The 19,609-nt window shown below is 38.5% G+C and overlaps 1 pseudogene; it reads right to left on the bottom strand.

The window, feature by feature from the left end:
• Window positions 1-2,747: 2,747 nt before the first annotated feature.
• On the bottom strand, window positions 2,748-17,687 carry LOC108704619 (annotated as a pseudogene).
• Between the last annotated feature and the right edge of the window lie 1,922 nt (window positions 17,688-19,609).

Here is a 19,609-nt window from a genome sequence, read left to right on the forward strand (position 1 = left end):
AGAGTGTAAGGTGCAGACTGAAGCGGAGCCAGGCAGCCCAAAAAAAAATGTTGGGTGATCTGTCCCAAGGAAATATATTGAGAACTGTAATAATTTAAATTACAATTTTAAGGTGATACCATTTTTCTGTATTATTAACGGAGAACCTAAAATCCCAATCTGTGTATTTAAGTAATGATATGAAAGGTGTCCCTTTCTGCAATGTTGTATCTTTCAATGAGATAAGATTATTGTAATTATTACACAAATGTTTTATTTATTCATTTTGTTTTTATTTACACTTTAGTAAATTCTGTGTAGTGTTAGAGAACACTGGATCAAATATATGAACCAGATACCAGATTCAGTTCAGCCAAATCAGAGCCTATTTCAAACTCGTCTGAAAACAAGTGCCTGGCCAAACCGAATCCTAAAAACACATCTTTTGGTCACACAAACAAGTAAATTGCAACATGTTTTCCATGTGTGTAGCATTTTGTTCACTTTAGACCTTCCTTAGCCATTTAGTTTGGGATTCACCTGAATCCTTCATGAAGGATTTAGGATTCGGACAAATCCCAAAATAGAGGATTTGTTAAATCCCTAATCAAATACAGTAAGTTTTTATTGGGTTCTCAACAATCGGAGACACACAGAAAATGTAAAAACTAGCATCCATTTAAGGGACAGTATACACTTGTTTTGAACACAAGCTGCATGAGTACGGCTTGTGCTTAACACTTTTTGCTAAGAAAGATCTATGGGTTTTTGTTATTTTTGCCATTACAAAAGAAAATTAAACTAGTTTCACTTCCTGGTTCTGCTGAGAAGCTGATAATTTAAAGATCTGTTTACTAAGGCTATGGACACACGTGCCGATATGTGAATTGTTTTCGGCACAGTGTACATACGCTACGTTAGGTAGAAACTGCTAGCATATTTACGCCGCAAACACATGCGTGTCCATAGCCTTAGAAGCCCTCTGATAATGAGGTTTTCAAATGCTGCAGCTTAGGGAAGAAAAACATTTCAATTAGTGCATTTTCAGTGCAAAAGAATTTGAAAAATACTGGGGGGCTTATTTTAAATTAAAATAATAGAGAGAATGAATTTAACAGAAAAAACATTTGTACTGATTTTTAGGAAAGGCGATTTATTCATTGTATAATGTTCCTTTAAATGTAATGGTAGCACTGTTAGTATAGTTAACATTCAAGTAAAAACAAAATCCTTGCCCTTAAATTACCACCTTTTCTATTAGGAACAGGAGCAGATCTTCTTCAGTTTCATTTACATGAGGACATCTGCATCAACAATTAACTTGCCTATGTCATGCAGGTGTTGCCATTGGTGTCAGGGCCGCTCCTGCCATGAGGCAAAGTGAGAACCTTGCCTAAGGTGGCAGTGAGAGGCCAGTTACAAGGGGCGGCCAAAAGACGCCTTGTAACTTTAAATCAGGAAATTCAGCTCCGCTAGTGCAGAGAGCTTGCTGCACTAATGACGCTGCCCACCTTTGACCCACTCTGACTGCCTCAGACCGCAGCAGACCCAGAATCACCCATGATTGGTGTAGCCCATGTATTGTTTACTACTTTTCTCTCCCCCATAACAGCTGCACTGTGTGCCTGTAGTCAACAAAAGTCAACACAGATCTGTAAAAAAACCAAAGCTATCTTCCCTACACATCTCTTGGCAAACATAAATCTCTAAGTGACCACCGTCTCTTAAACACACCACATGGCACAAGTAATCTATTATTTATATTACCATCTGCTGTTTACCTAGTTTTCATTGTCATGTGACAATTCATGGTTAGCATTTTGTACAGGCATGTCCAAAGTGCGGCCCGGGGGCCAATTGTGGCCCTTTTTCAAATTTACACCGGCCCTCAGACTCTATCATGAAATTACTAATAATGAGGCCCCCCAGCACTGTGCGATCAGGAATCCCATAGCAGTAATATTAAGGCACATTAGTTAAATGATCTGCCACTTGATCTATACTGCTGCCTGTGTGCTGAAGGTGTTAGCAATAGACACGTATTGGCACGTAGAGACGCGCTGTTTTCGCATACTTCTTTAGGGCTGAAGGTGTCAATAGACATACTGACGTGCCAGTACAGTAAACTAAAGAAGTATGGCGTCACTCTATTCCAGTACGTGTCTATTGCTAACACCTTCAGCACAAAGTGGCAGATCATTTCACTAATGTGCCCAAATATTACTGCTACGATTACTCAATTCCTGTAATTTAATGTTAATGGTTCAAAGAATGTCAGGCTGAATGGTCGGCCCACACACATTTTCACCTCACCAAATCTGGCCCTCGTTGCAAAAAGTTTGGGCACCCCTGATTTAGTACACAAACAACAAAGCAATGTGAATATCACAAAAACTAGATTTGGTACATCCATAATTTAAACACTGTTATAACTGTACTTATAAATAGAGATGTTGAAAACCGTAAAGCAACATTTAAAAATTAATTTATAACAACTTTGCGAACCTGCTCTGGTCAATTAAACTGACCTACCGCATCTGCAAACCCCCTTGGTACCCGAAGTTGATAAGGTTTCCCTGCTCGAATCAGTTGAGACAATAAGAAATTAGTATGCAAGTGCACATTCTCATCGAGAAATCCATGAAGGATCAGAAGACAATGAGGCCTGGACAAAAAGGGTAGAATAAGAGAACACAATAAATAACCAGGTGAAAGAGCTAAATTTAGTGCATTTTGAATATCAGTAATAAATAAAAGTGTTAATCCATCCTTCATAACCACTTTGCATTTACAGAGTTGGTGAGAACTGTAAATACCTCACCTTGAAAACCTCAGGCCTCTGTATGATCCCCATAACAGATAGGAAACCCCCATATGATCATCCATGGATTACTACCCTATCCAAATCCACAAAGCCTTCAACTTGGTCCTGAATCTCCACCTGACCCTACGGACCAGGAAGAGATAAAGAGAAAATCCAGTAGTCAGTCATAGTCTCAACCAAAGTTATCTAATTAAAACAAGATATGAGCAGGTAAGAGAGAAATGCAAAAAGAATATCTGTACTCACCATTTTGTTTCTAAGTGCACCCTCAAAAGCAAGTCCTCTGTGACAGGACCCCCATCCATCTATTACAACAACTGCATATCCAAGGTGGGCTAAAGTGTTTAGACGCAGATATTTCATTCCTTTAAATGAGTTGTTCACTAACTGTACCTAATGCAAGAGAACAGAAGGTTTGTTTGAAAGATGGGTCTGCATGGCACAGTGAAACACCCAGAACTGGAATATGGGTGGCAACATTCAGAAAAGTGGAAAATGGGTGGCAATCTAGCTTAGCTATATGCCACTAAATTTATGGATAACAGTGCTTTGTGTTGCAAAATGAGTATATTAGACGTCACCTCTAAGTTCCATGGCCTTTATAAAAGCACTGTGCTTTTATATGGTCATGGAACTCCTCAGAGACTTATAATATCCTTATATTTTACAATAGGGGGTACTTTATTCACTATATAAAACACAAATGAGATCCTTATAAACAGTGCTTAGAAAGGGCAAGACCAGGCCCGAAACGTTGCCTGTTACTGACCGATTGTAATAAATTCTCACATTTTGCAAACAAGAGGTGCTGCAGTTTTTCTCTCTTCTGCTGTATTTATGTAACATGCCTCAATAAAATCTGCGTATTATTATAAATAAATTAAATAAATAAATAAATAAAACAAATCAATTTCCATTACCGATATATAAAAACATGAGGCCTTTACACCACACAGACCCATAAACAGATTGCTAAATACTGTATTTGATAAAGTTAATATATCATGTCTGACTGCATGTCTTGTGCACTTAGTATTTCCAACTATTTATTTATTTATTTTTTGGTGCATTAAAGGATACTTTTGGAATGGTAAAGAGGTTAAACATACCACAAATGTTGTTTATTTGTAGGATATCTAGAATCAGCACTTTTGTTTCTTTTCATGTAGGTAATTCTTACCTGAAGTCCTCCATATACAAACAGGATAGTGGGGTATTTGGTTCCTGGGACCAGGTTGTGAGGTTTATAAACCATTCCATAAAGTTTCACTTGACTAGATGCCTCGAAGTGAAAGATCTCAGGAGGTACATAATATGGAGGGCATCCTGTGTTGGAGAGGGTTAAAAAAGTTAACTGATGAAAATTAAGATCCAAAGTGGAAGGGATGAATGCAGATGTGACTATTTGCATCTGAAGAATGCAAATAGACATATTTACCAGTTTTGAACACGAACATGGGGGTGAAGGATCAACACAGACTTGCAATTTGAAAGCCAAGGAGATGAAAGACTTGGGAGTCAAAATTTCTATACTGTATTATGATGAATAAGTAAAATCAAAACTGTGGACCAAATTCTGCCAAAATCCAAAGGTGATAGTAATTGATGGCTAACATACATGTGCCCAGAAATCTGTGTTTTGCTTAAATAACTGTTCTTTTTGTTGGCTAAATGTGCTTACTAATAAAAATAAAATAATGCCTGTAACAGCATAAATTCATAATAATGGCAAAACCATTGTACCGATGATTAATGTTTAAATGTGCTTTAGTAAATTTTAAGCATGGTGTTCCAAACAGAAGTCTCCTTTTCTTAAAGTCCTAGGTATAAAGCATTCTGGGTAATACATCTCCATATATGATTTATATGTACAGTCTATGGGATTTTGTATTTTCTGTACTTTATGTTACTCAAACGTCACTATTTATACAGAGCAGATCTAACTTAATACATAAAAGTCCTACATTTGAAAGACTAAATATACAGAATCAGAATACAGGAGGTGGTTGCTAAACTAGGGATGAAACAAATCCAGCATTGTATTCGGGATTGGGCCAAATCAGAGCCTTTTCCATCAGATTTCAGATTTGGCCAAATCCAAGAACCTAGGTGAACCAAATCTGAACCTTACAAAATGAGAAAAATTTGCTTTTTTTGACAACACATTAGCTTTTTCCGCCTGCTGCGAGGGATTCAGATTCAGTTCAGTATTTGACTAGATCCAGAGCAAATGATTAGGTAGCCAACGTATTCCAGAATCAAAGGGTTTGGTGCACCCCTAATCTAAAAACACACAACTTTTTTTCTTACTTGCAGCCTCCATTACGCTAGCTCCAAACTGTGGCTGCTGGTACAGTGGATTCCCATTGAGCAGGACACACTGCTGTATTGGCTAACAAACATATCGAAGTTCTGTGAATGAAAAAGTCAAAAAGTGATCTTCTATATACCGAATAAGATTGATATTTTTTTTTTTTTTGGATGGTATCAGTATTCTTGCCATTGATGTTGGGGTTTCAGTTAAAGTATCAGCAACTCTAAAACAAGCCTACTCTATACTGCTCTAATACAAGTTAACTCACACTTCCCTTTAACTTTTTCCACTGATTCACCCATAAATACCTATTAGAAAACATCTGCAGAAAGTCTCTTGAGTAGGGAAATCAGGCATTGCAACTAGTCATCATGTTATATGCATAGAGTTGAGACTTTAAAATCAGGGTTTAAAAGCAGTTACACATCCTCCCTCCAAAACTCAAACAAATGCCAGCATGAAAAAAGGCATAAATGTACATTCCATAATCAATTTTAGATTTCTGATTTTTAAGCTGTCCTACAAAGCTGTGGCTGTATAAATTCCAACTGCCATATTAAGAGTCTTCCAGCAGATATTTTCAAACAGGTATTTATGGTAAAACAGTGGAAAGAGCAGTATGATTTAACTATTATTAGAGCATCTAGTATAGGTAAATCTAAAAACAACTGGACTTGCTGAGTAACCAATGAAGACGTTTCACAACTCATCCAAGCAGCTTCTTCAGTTCGACTGACTGGTGTGGGAAATTCTCGTCATATAAACTCTTCCACTAATCCAATCACAATGGCACATTGTAACTCTTCAAAGAGGTGACATCTGAAGAAATTCACAGAGGTGTAGATTCTGTGTAGTTACTGTGATAGGATTATACAATGTGTCATGCAACTCCTAGAAAAAGTCGAACTGAAGAAGCTGCTCGGATGAGTAGTGAAACGTCTTCATTGATTACTCAGCAAGTCCAGTTGTTTTTAGATTTACCTATACTAGATATACCATGACCTGGATGAATGAAAATCTTCATAGTCATATTATTAGAGCAGTTTAGCGTAACACTATGCTCTAAAAAGGTTATTGTTCCTTTCCTTTGACATAGCAAAAATATGTAAATCAGCATTCTTACATGAAGGAGCGGCAAAATATACAAAGAAGGCAAAGCCAGGTTTCTCACTGTAGACTATTAACAAAGGTTAAGAGTACATTTTTTCTGAACTAAATTAGTTTATAAAGTGAAGACAGTATTAGGACTGTGATTCACACATGTCCATCAAGTTCAACCTTTTTGTGAAACCAACCTGTTAACTCATACAGGGGAAGCTGAAAAGAACCCATCTGAACATCTTGAAATGTTTTTCCCCTCTGATGCAATCAGACCAGTCCCTGAATCAACTTTGTACTAAGAGTTTATTTCTCAGTGTTCTAAAAAGGCATCCGGACTTTTCTTAATACTTTTTTGTATACTATAAATTATATAGTGAATAAAGTACCCCCTCTTGTAAAATATAAGGATATTATACGTTACCAAGGAGTTTCATGACCACATAAAAGCACGAGGCTGAAGGCCGAGTGCTTTTATACAGGTCATGGAACTCCGAGGTAACTTCTAATATCCTCATATTTTACAAGAGGGGGTACTTTATTTATTATAATACACAAGTTTCAGTGAGTCATGTGACAGAAATGACATTCACCATTTATAACTGATGACATCAGAACTCACTGTTTATAAGGATATCATTTACAAGATATTCATGGCTTTTGTGTATTATATACATTATGTATCTGCCAGTACAACCGCTTCAGCAAGACAATTACACTCTCACTGTGTAAAAAAACCTCTTTCACATTTTAAGGTGGAACCTCCTTTCTAATTGAATAAATGTATTGAATGATCTACTGGTAAATAAAGAATCAAAAATTTGGTTCTATGGTCCCCATTTATATGTATGTACAGTTATAACCTCCCTTAAGCACCCCAACTTTCTCTCAAAGGAGACCTTCCATACCCTTAATTAACTTAGTCGCTTTCTTTGGACTTTCATCTTTTCTTTTAACCCTTTTTTAAGCATTGAGGACCAAAAATGCACTGCATAATCTAGGCAGGGCCTTACCAGTTCTTTGTAACGGACAATACCGTGTTGGCACTTCTCTATATATTATCCACAAGTTACCCCATGTCCACCTCAATCATGAGTTTACCTAATTAGTTCCATTAAGGATATAATTGGCTTGCATCTTTTTAAATAACAAAATTAACAATTTTACATTACATTTTACATTTTATCAATAATGGCTCTCATCTGCCAGCCTCCCATATTGCCAGTTTCTCCAGAACCCCAGGCAAGTATGACACATCCTGGATGGAATTAATTGGCCTACTTAGTTTGATGTCATTGGCAAACACAGGCTTACTATGCCATCTCCAAAAACATTTTATTAATTATACCGTAAATGGACCCAATACATCAGGAACCCTATTCCAATTATAGAACCTGCCATTGATACCCACCCTCTGTACACAATCCTTTAGCCAGTTTTCTATCCATGTACAAGGATTATTATGACCAGAAGACCTTGGATTAAAAAGTGCATGTTTAAGTGGCACTATACTTAGATAACATCTATTACAACCCCAAGTTCCTAGTCACTTCATAAAATCATCACATCATAAAAAGCATTACAAAAGATAAACACAATTATCACTACAATTTAATTAATTAGATTTTTTTATAGTACAAATTCTTGATGTGATCCCTTAAAAATATTTTCATGCTTTTCCTGTGAGCACAGGCAGTCTATGTCCCTATCCACCTTAGGCTTTGATAAATATGCCCTAAATAAGATAACATGGCATAATTTCCCATATGTTCTTTATAATTTACTCTGGGTTGTTAGAAATCATTAGATCTAATATAGTAGAATTTCTAGTTGGTCCTCACCAATCTGTGACAAAGTTGTCAAGCAGCACATTTATACATTTGTTTATGAAGTGGGTAAAATTTATCAGAACCAGAAGTAGGCAAAATAAGGTGTTTTTACTCACTGGGCTCATAGTGCAGATGTGTGAATAACCCTGTTCAGTCACCACCTCTCCAGGGTGTTAATAACTTGTAACGTATAGATGATGCTCCAAGGCAGTGTCCTTTGTACCTTGAAAATAAACTAACTGCATTTCTTCATTTACCCAGACCTGTAGGGATAAAGTGTAAATGTAAGAAAATCCACAGGTTAAAATGAAAAGCTTAAAATTATACAAACTACAATTTGTATATACACAGCTGCTTACCTTAGTTCCATGACGACACAGAACCTCCCAGTCTCCACTGGTTAGTGCCACCTCCTGGTTTATTTGACATTTAAACATATCCACTAAAAGCAAAACAGACAAGCTTAAAACAAGGCAAGTAAGAGTGATTGCTTAAAAGGCAAGATGGTAGAAAAATGTAAAATTGTGTTAAGAAAAAGATGAGAACACGGATCATAGAATAAATAACAATTAAAATGACCCTAAACTGGCATGAAAACACAAAGTACTAATAAAAAAGCATAAATTGTGTAAGAAGCAATAAAGACCTGTGCATGGGATGGTCATTTCTGACCATTCTCTGTGCTCATTTTGCAACACAGATGTTATCATATAGAGATGGCAGAATTCAGTCTGACTTTCACTGCTGCAAATGAAGTGAATCTCATTCTCCTTTTCCTGTCTTAGCAGGTGGAAGACATCATGAACCTGAAAAATGACAAAACACTTAAATACACAAAATAAATAAACAAACAAACAAACAAGGAGGTACTGGAGACTGGATGGACATTGCTGACACTTAAAGCTAGTCCCTTAGTGTATCCGTTTTGGAGGAACGATAGTTTTTCTCTTTACGTTGCCCTCTGTTGGTCCATGTCTCTGGCCTCCCACCATCCAATGAACGTCTTCCACACTCTGTGGTAGACTTTGGCGGACACGGTTTTCTGTGCCTGGAGCATAGTGGGAATAGCCGCAGATGGAGCTCCAGTCGCCCCTTTGTGGAAGTCCACTATATATATATATATATATATATATATATATATATATATATATATATATATATATATACACGCGCGTGCGTGTACACTCACCTGCATATGTATTTTGCTGGTGCAGACCTCTGGGGAGTGGGAATACAGCAACAGGGAATGGGGAGCTAGCCTGCAGTCCTCTGGAGAGCAGAAAGGCTGTTGGGCAGTATGTAAAGATTCCTGATCCTTCAGCTGGAGGGGCCCATGAGCCTGTAGATCAATGTCCCCTATTGTGGCTTGATCTTAACTGTGATCAATTGCTCCTGCCACCTGTTTTCCATGTCTTCTCCTCTGAGGACACTTAAGGGCTGGAACACACTGGGCGATTTGGGGAGATTTAGTCGCCTGGCGACTAATCGTCGTGACTTTTCTCCCCGAATGCCTCCCCTCGCTCTGCGCCTGGCTAAAATGAAAAATCGCCTGTGCTAATCACACGCATCGATTCGTTTTCCGAAGTCGCCCGAAGTTGCCTCACGAGGAAACTTCAGGCGACTTCGGAAAACGAATCGCCGCGTGTGATTAGCGCAGGCAATTTTTCATTTTAGCCAGGCGCAGAGCGAGGGGAGGCATTCGGGGAAGATTGGTCGTGGAAAGTCACGGCGATTAGTCGCCAGGCGACTAAATCTCCCCAAATCGCCCAGTGTGTCCCAGCCCTAAAGGGGAAGGAAACCTAGTCGGCGCAAACCCCCCACCCCCCCTCCTGTTTGTTGCCCACCCTCCCTCCTCCCCCCTGGCCTACCCGTCCCGCTGGGCAAATGCCCCTAACTTGTTACTTACCCTTCTGCGCAGGTCCAGTCCAGGGAGTTCACAGACGACATCTTCTTCCACGCGATCTTCTTCCTGCTGTGAACAGCGTTTTGGCACATGCGCAGTAGGATCATTTCGCCGGTACGAATCTACTGCGCATGCGCCAAAAGTCACGCGCATGCGCAGTAGATCGTACCGGCAAAATGATCCTACTGCGCATGCGCCGTTCAAAGCAGGAAGAAGATCGCGTGGAAGAAGATGTCGTCTGTGAACTCCCTGGACTGGACCTGCACAGAAGGGTAAGTAACAAGTTAGGGGCATTTGCCCAGCGGGACGGGTAGGCCAGGGGGGAGGAGGGAGGGTGGGCAACAAATGGGAGGGGGTGGGGGGTTTGCGCCGACTAGGTTTCCTTCCCCTTTAAAGAAACTGAACACATGTAGGAGGAGGCAGGGGATGAAGCCCAGAGCAAGAGGAGGAGTTACAGTTAACAGTTTAGTGTCCACTCTCCAAGCTGCAGGATCTTCATCCCCATGGTGCCCGTGCCCCCCAATCAGGCAAGAGAAACTTTGCTAAAACAGAAATTCAGCAGGTTTTAGATGACGAATGGTCGAGGTCAGTACTTAATAAATTTCGATATTTGAATAGTCAAATTTATTTTAAATTCGAATCGAAATTTGGACTATTCGATAGTCAAAATACACTAAAAATAGCTCAAAATCGAATTTTTAAATTCAAAATTTTACTTCACCGCTTGATAAATCTGCCCCTAACAGTTAGTACAATTTAAAGCTCAGCACAAAGGAGATCGTAGAAGTAGTAATTTTTTATCAGGCTTAAAAATATTGTAAGGCAATCAGCAGATTAATTGTAGACACCTCTTAATAAATGAAGGCTCAGCCCTGCTGCAAATGGAATACGTTACAAGTTTGTAGCAAGAGATAATGGGTCTTAAAATATTGACTATGTCACTTACATACAGTACATGGTACCCTTTGAAATTGCATATACATTATGTTATACAACTTCCATAGTAACCACTCCTAAAAGCAGGGAATAAAAAAATAAACCGACAGAAGGTAAAGCCTCTAGCTTTCAGCCAACCGCAGGGACAGGAACTGACAAATAAACCACAACTTATTACTTGTCCCTCATGCTGGCTACCTTACACAGTTCTATGCAAACAACACATTGACAGTATTCAAATTCAGCCTATGTAAATCTATTTGAATATATTTTACAAAAATTGAGGCATTAGTACAATATTTTGACCAAAATATGAAACTTACATGCCATGTGGCAAAACATGTAAAATACCAATCTGGAGATAAACTGGACTGGGATAGGCCTAGCACCAGTTACATCAATGAAAAATTACAAATTCACTATGTGAAATGATTAATTCACATTTCACAAGTCTAATATGAACTCCTTTTTTTTCCTCAGGCAGGAGGTAAAAGCAGTACTCCATTAGCCACAGAGCACTATCTAAATAATTTACACATGTAAATGCTAAATTCTTTAAATACTTTACATTTACTTGTGTTCTTACTTTACAAACCTAAACTAAAAAACAACTATGTAACTAAACAGAAACAAATTCATATGGGACAAATAATGTTTTTTCCTATAACAGGTGTTTTTTAAGTAGACATTATACACCCTATTTTAGCATAGGCAAAAAATGTGTTCAGCACATGCCGTATTCATTCAGATAATGTTGAAAATGTGTATTCTGTCTATTTAAGCCTGGATATACTCCTAAATTCTTGTACCACATCTCCAATGGCTCCATAAAATTTACACTGAGTAAATATGGTAAATATTTACTATAGAAGAATTTTTTAACACAATTGTCCCTCTACTCACTGCTGGCTCTAAAGATAGACACATAAAAGTGGGGATAAGTTTACAGCGTCAAAAGTAATTTCTAATCATCTCACCTGATATTCCCTGTTGTTACTTGTTAACTTTAATCAGTATGCTTTCTTTAATAATAAAAATAATTCTTCAACAATATTCTTACATTGACCCATACGTCACTCTTTTCTTCATAGATGATAAATGGCTGGATTTGTGGAGGCATCTTCTTAACATATTGTTTTTGTTGCTCTTCATCTTCACACACTGGATGAATAGTTCAGGGGGAAGCAAAACCAACTGCAGGAGGCACTGTGGAAGATCCAAAAGCATGACCCAAGCACTGCAGGAGATTGATGGGTAAATGGTTGTACACCAGAAGCAACACGAACAGAGAAAAATACATGTTTGTATAAAAACACATAAGGCAAGATTACACATTAGGAACAGTTTCAAAAACATACAAATAACAGCTGTGAAAAATGTTTAGTTAGCCAAAAATGTAACATATAAAGGCTGGAGTAACTGGATGTCTAACATAATAGCCAGAACATTACTTCCGGTTTTGCAGCTCTTTTGGTTTAAACTGATTGGTACCAGGCAGTAACCAATCAGTGACTTGGGGGGGGGGGTCACATGGGTCATAACTGTTTGCTTTTGAATCTGAACTGCATGCTGAGGATCAATTGCAAACTCACTAAACAGTTATGTCCCACGTGCCCCCCCCCAAGTCGCTGACTAACTCAAAGTAAGAGAGCTGAAAAGCAGGAAGTTGCGTTCTGTTCGACATCCGCATTGCTAGGGAATCAGAATGCAGGTACAGATAACAGAGAAAAATTAAGATTAAATCTACAAACTTAATGAATGAAATAGTTACTAGTGAAACACAGGCTCACTCACAATTTTCCATCCTGTGCCAAGCCAGCTCTCACAATAAATTCTGCCGACTTGAAAAGAGAATGGAATGGAAGAACCAATTCCTTATTCTGAGCAGCAACAATCTGTGAAACAAACAACATTGAGCCACAAAAAAACAATCGTTTTTTTAAAAAAAGTAATTATATGTAATGTTAGTAATCATATTAGAAGAATGAGGATGGAATATTTAAAGGACGTTTTTATTGCTGTGCTACTTTGCCTGCATTTATTTGGGCCTTTACAATCAATTGCACACCATGCTATTCAAAGTTGCAAAATTGCAGAATGATACAGAATGTTGGAATTGCAAAATGTTTATGATGTTGGGTCTAAAGTGATGACTATAATGTTAAGGTTCATAATTGTGTGGTCCTTTACATCTCCATTTTGCAAACAATTTACTTCCAAAAGTACAATAGTTTCATTCAACTCACCTCACCATCATTGCTCGTTGTTATTACTGATAGTTTCAGTGTAGTTTTGGGATTCTTGCTTCCTGGTAAGCCAAAGGGAAAGCAGGTAAATAGCACAGGAAAAGGTAAATCTTAAAAAGGAAATCTTACAGATTTCTCTTAATCCTTATCAATTGGAGAGTGAAGACAATATATTGTAATCCGCTGCTAAGTTATCAAAGTAGCCCCTTCATCTGAAGTTATCTTTTCAATCTTATATAGTGTATTTACATGTCTCACATTCAGTTACACAATGTAGCTGCATAATGTGAGCACAGTATTATTTGAAAAATGTTTTTTTAATTTCTATAAGTATTAAAAAAACATATTGGCCTAAATTGTCTTGCACTGTCAATCTTAAAGGGCATGACAAGGAAAAAAAATAAAATCCCATTTTTACTTTCTTTAATGAAAAAGAAACCTATCTCCAATTTTCAATGAAATTTTTTTTCTTTTAATTAAGAAATGCGTATCGTTTTTATAAGAAACCTGACTGTATGAAGTGAAATTCTCCCTTAATTTACTGCTGTGAATAGGAATTGTCAGAAGGTCCCTAACTGCTCTTCAGGGAAACAATCATATTTATGAACAGCAGGGGGAGTCTCACCTTACTTCCCAGCCATGCAGAACCTATCAAGCAGCTTTGTTTATTTTCCTGTTTGTGTTTGAAAGTTCCCATATTGTTTGCACATTTTGTCCACAAAATGAATTTTCTGGAGTTTTGTTCATCATTGCCTGAGCTTTCAAAGTAGCAACTTCCTTTTAATATATAACATGCCTTATGGAAACGGTAGTATTTCAGCAGTGACAAAGTTTTTTCGATTAACAGAATAAATTCAATATGCATCATAACAAAATAAGACAGGGGCATAAATTTGGGCACCCCAACAGATATATTACATCAATACTTAGTTGAGCCTCCTTTTGCAAATGTTTTGCCTCTAGATGGCTTCTATAGCCTTTGACGAGTGTCTGGATTCTGGATGGCGGTATTTTTGACCATTTTTCCATACAAAATCTCTCCAAATTGATGTCTGCTGAGCATGGACAGCTTGCTTCAAATCATCCCATAGATTTTTATGATATGTAAGGACTGTGACGGCCATTCCAAAATATTGTACTTCTCTCTCTGCATAAATGCCTTTGTAGATTTCGAAGTGTGTTTAGGGTTATTGTTTTGTTGGAATATCCAACCCCTACGTAACAACTACGTACAACTTTGTGACTAATGCTTGTACATTATCCTGAAGAATTTGTTGTTATTGGGTTGAATTCATCCGACCCTCAACTTTATCAAGCACCCCAGTCCCTGAACTAGCCACACAGTATGATGGAACCTCCACCAAATTTGACAGTAGTTAGCAGGTGTTTTTCTTGGAATGTGGTGTTCTTCTTTCGCCATGCAAAGTGTTTTTAGTTATGACCAAATAACTAAATTTTTGTCTCATCAGTCCAAAGTAGTTTGTTCCAAAATGACTGTGGCTTGACTAAATGAGCTTTTGCATACAAGTGACTCTGTTTGTGGCGTGAGTGCAGAAAGGGCTTTTTTCTCATCCCCCTGCCATACAGATGTTCTTTGTGTAAATTGCGCTGAATTGTAGAACGATGTACAGATACACCATCTGCAGCAAGATGTTCTTGGAGGTGATCTTTGGGTTGTCTGTAACCATTCTCACAATCCATCACATAAACCGATCCTGTATTTTTTTTTGGCTTGCCAGACCTGGGTTTTACAGCAACTGTGCCTGTGGCCTTCCATTTTCTGATTACATTCCTCACAGTTGAAACCAACAGTTTAAACCTCTGAGATAGCTTTTTGTAGCCTTCCCCTAAAAAATAAAAAATGTTACTGAACCATCTTTATTTTCAGGTTTTTTGAGAGTTGCTTTGAGGATCCCATGTTGTCTCTCTTCAGAGGAGAGTCAAACAGAAGCACAACTTGCAATTGGCTTCCTTAAATACCTTTTCACAGCCAGTTTTTCACATTTGATTTAATTTCATACAACTGAATACTGCTTCACTAAAAATCTTTAGTACTCAGATGTTCCTGGGAAATGAAAGTTATACTACTGTTATCTTTTTTGCTGAAAGTGGAGTAAATTATTATGCAGGCTGAGAGGGGTTCCCAAACTTTTTCATGACTGTATACTCATAGTAACCTTTTTCTTAACACACAAAAAATAAATAAGGTTTGTGTTAAATGCAAAGGTAAAGCAAAGATTTTGGTACCAGCTCAATGGTTTCAAACTTCTTCCAGCTGTAGATTCCAGGAGTTTGTGTCACACTCCCAAAGTGATCACTGCCTGCTGTAATAAACAGCAGGCAGTGATTTCAAACTGCAAGTGCTTTCTTTATTTAGCAGTGTAGAACACTACATGTTTCGGGTCAGAGCCCTTTTTCAAGTGTTACGCCTTTTTCAACCTTGAAATGGGAAGCGACTCTTCCTTCTTCATCTTCCTCATAAATTTTTTTAAAAATAGTTTGCGCGTGCGTGCGCCTGCGCAATAACCTTCATGGAAGCTTTGTAATGTACGGTGACAGATTGACACGCATGCGCAAGTAGTAACATCATCGGACCTCTAGTTGCGCTGAGTTTAAGGAAGAGGTATAAAAAGGCTGACCAAGGTTGGAAACTGTGGTAAATCCTGTTTCGAGGAATTCTTTCTCTTTTATCATTGGCTTCGAGTCTGAAAGAAGGGCCATGACAAGCAGTAGAATGCGCCGCTTGTGCTGAGTGGCTGGTCAAAGGAACACGCTTTGCAAAAATATTCACCCCCTGGTTTTTACCTATTTTGTTACATTCCAACCTGTAATTTAAATGTTTCTTAATCTTATTTTATGTGATGGATCTGCACAAAATAGTCTAAGTTGGTGAAGTGAAGTGAATGAGAAAAATATATATAAAAAAGAATTAAAAACAAAAATAAACTGAAACTTGTCATGTATTCACCCCCTTTGTCACAAAGCACCTAAAGAATCTTGGTGCAAGTGCAACCAATTACCTTCAAAAGTCACAAAATTCATGAAATGAGGTCCACCTGTGTGCAATCTACAGTAAGTGTCACATGAACAGTATAAACACACCTTTTCTGACATGGTACCACAACAAACTTGCCAAGAGAGGGCCGGCCACCAAAACTCATAGACTGGGCAAGGAGGGCATTAATCAGAGAGGCAGCACAGAGACCAAAGTTAACCCTGATGGAGTTGCAGAGTTCCACAGCAGAGACTGGAGTATTTGTCCAAAGGACCACAATAAGCTGTACACTCCATAGAGCTGGGCTTTATGGAAGAGTGGCCATAAAAAAGCCATTACTTAAAGTTAAAAATAAGAAGGCATGTTTTGAGTTTGCCAAAAGGTACGTCGGCAACTCCCCAAATGTATGGAGGAAGGTGCTTTGGTCGGATGAGACTAAAATGTAAACTTTTTGGCCACCAAGGAAAATGCTATGTCTGGCACAAATCCAACACATCCCATCACCCCAAGAACACCATCGCCACAGTGAACCATGGTGGTGGCAGCATGCTGTGGGGATGTTTTTCAGCAGCAGGGACTGGGATTTGAGACTGGGACGGAAGTTCACCTTCCAGCAGGACAATGACCTGAAGCATACTGCTAAAGCAACACTCGAGTGGTTTAAGGGGAAACATTTAAATGTGTTGGAATGGCCTAGTCAAAGTCCAGACCTCTGTGGTCTGCGGTCATACTTGAAGATTGATATTCACAAGTGAAAGCCATCCAACATGAAGGAGCTGGAGCAGTTTTGCCTTGAGGAATGGGCAAAAATCCCAGTGGCAAGCTCACAGAGACTTATCCAAAGTGGCTTGCAGCTGTAATTGCCGTAAAAGGTGGCTCTACAAAGTACTGACTTTAGGGGGGGTGAGCAGTTATACATGCTGAAGATGTCCTATTTGTTGTTTGCTTCAAATTATTATAAAAAATCTTTCATTTACAGAACGGGTAGGCATGTTCTGTAAATAAAATGGTGCAAACTCTCAAACAATCCATTTTAATTCCAGGTTGTGAGGCAACAAAACATGAAAAATGCCAAGAGGGGGGGGGGGTGAAGACTTTTGCAAGGCACTGTACGCTGTTCCAGTATGGAAGTTATTGGTAAAATTACAAATGGCACATTTCATTCAGGCATTGGAACATTTTGATAAATGTATATTTCTTTTGGGAAAAAAGTGGAAATGGTGATTAGCAAATATTTTTTGTTTTCTGCAGTAAAACATAGTCATGATATTTAACCAAACTATAACCTATGTGCATGACTATCCATTATACATCTCAATACTCATTTTCTGCAATGTAGTGCCCATTGTGCTGCAATGATCTTACTGGTATGTGTGGGGTTAATATCTTTTTCCTTATCCATTTTCTGTAGTGATACTATTGCCATGTGTGCGGTTAATGCAACACTTGGAATCCATTTTCTGCAATGATCTTACTGGCATGTGTGAGGTTAAGACTATCCATGTAATCCATTTTCTGCTCTGTCTCGGTGCTCTTTCTTATGATCAGCATGTGATCTTGCATATTTTGGCCAAAGTGTGGTACTGACACCTAATTTTTTAAATTATTTTTAAAGGCAAACCTGTGCGCTGGCAATCTTCTTCTTATTGTGTCTAAATATTGATGTCAGGATCAGCCCAGGACTTGAACTCTGGTGGTGCTGTTCTGGTCATTTGCAGCATTTGCCTCATGAGCCACTGGGGCTCTCTGGACTGGTCCTGAATGCTTGTGTTTAGTGTTTCTGTTATCTGCTTGTTCACTGTATGTTTTCCGCCCACCTCGTTTACCCTATGTCTGGCACAAATCCAACACATCCCATCACCCCAAGAACACCATCGCCACAGTGAACCATGGTGGTGGCAGCATGCTGTGGGGATGTTTTTCAGCAGCAGGGACTGGGATTTGAGACTGGGACGGAAGTTCACCTTCCAGCAGGACAATGACCTGAAGCATACTGCTAAAGCAACACTCGAGTGGTTTAAGGGGAAACATTTAAATGTGTTGGAATGGCCTAGTCAAAGTCCAGACCTCTGTGGTCTGCGGTCATACTTGAAGATTGATATTCACAAGTGAAAGCCATCCAACATGAAGGAGCTGGAGCAGTTTTGCCTTGAGGAATGGGCAAAAATCCCAGTGGCAAGCTCACAGAGACTTATCCAAAGTGGCTTGCAGCTGTAATTGCCGTAAAAGGTGGCTCTACAAAGTACTGACTTTAGGGGGGGTGAGCAGTTATACATGCTGAAGATGTCCTATTTGTTGTTTGCTTCAAATTATTATAAAAAATCTTTCATTTACAGAACGGGTAGGCATGTTCTGTAAATAAAATGGTGCAAACTCTCAAACAATCCATTTTAATTCCAGGTTGTGAGGCAACAAAACATGAAAAATGCCAAGAGGGGGGGGGGTGAAGACTTTTGCAAGGCACTGTACGCTGTTCCAGTATGGAAGTTATTGGTAAAATTACAAATGGCACATTTCATTCAGGCATTGGAACATTTTGATAAATGTATATTTCTTTTGGGAAAAAAGTGGAAATGGTGATTAGCAAATATTTTTTGTTTTCTGCAGTAAAACATAGTCATGATATTTAACCAAACTATAACCTATGTGCATTATACATCTCAATACTCATTTTCTGCAATGTAGTGCCCATTGTGCTGCAATGATCTTACTGGTATGTGTGGGGTTAATATCTTTTTCCTTATCCATTTTCTGTAGTGATACTATTGCCATGTGTGCGGTTAATGCAACACTTGGAATCCATTTTCTGCAATGATCTTACTGACATGTGTGAGGTTAAGACTATCCATGTAATCCATTTTCTGCTCTGTCTCGGTGCTCTTTCTTATGATCAGCATGTGATCTTGCATATTTTGGCCAAAGTGTGGTACTGACACCTAATTTTTTAAATTATTTTTAAAGGCAAACCTGTGCGCTGGCAATCTTCTTCTTATTGTGTCTAAATATTGATGTCAGGATCAGCCCAGGACTTGAACTCTGGTGGTGCTGTTCTGGTCATTTGCAGCATTTGCCTCATGAGCCACTGGGGCTCTCTGGACTGGTCCTGAATGCTTGTGTTTAGTGTTTCTGTTATCTGCTTGTTCACTGTATGTTTTCCGCCCACCTCGTTTACCCTCATGTGTTTCCCATTCCTAATCACCTTCCCTTTATAAACCCCGCCCTGAGCTTTGCTCAGGGCTGAGTCATTGAATGTATTCTGTTTGTTCCTGACCTGCGAATTTGAATTTGAATTTGAATTTGAATTTGAATTTGAATTTGAATTTGAATCTGAATCTGAATCTGAACCTGAACCTGAACCTTGAAAACCTTGTTACCTTGTTTCCTGATTCCTGAAAACCTTGTTACCTTGTTTCCTGAGTGAGTACCTTTGTTCCTGTGTTCCCCATTTTTCCCTCACCATCTGGATACCTCGATTAGCCTTTTCG

The sequence above is a fragment of the Xenopus laevis genome, chromosome 1S, assembly GCF_017654675.1.
Source record: "Xenopus laevis strain J_2021 chromosome 1S, Xenopus_laevis_v10.1, whole genome shotgun sequence".
Lineage (NCBI taxonomy): Eukaryota > Metazoa > Chordata > Amphibia > Anura > Pipidae > Xenopus > Xenopus laevis.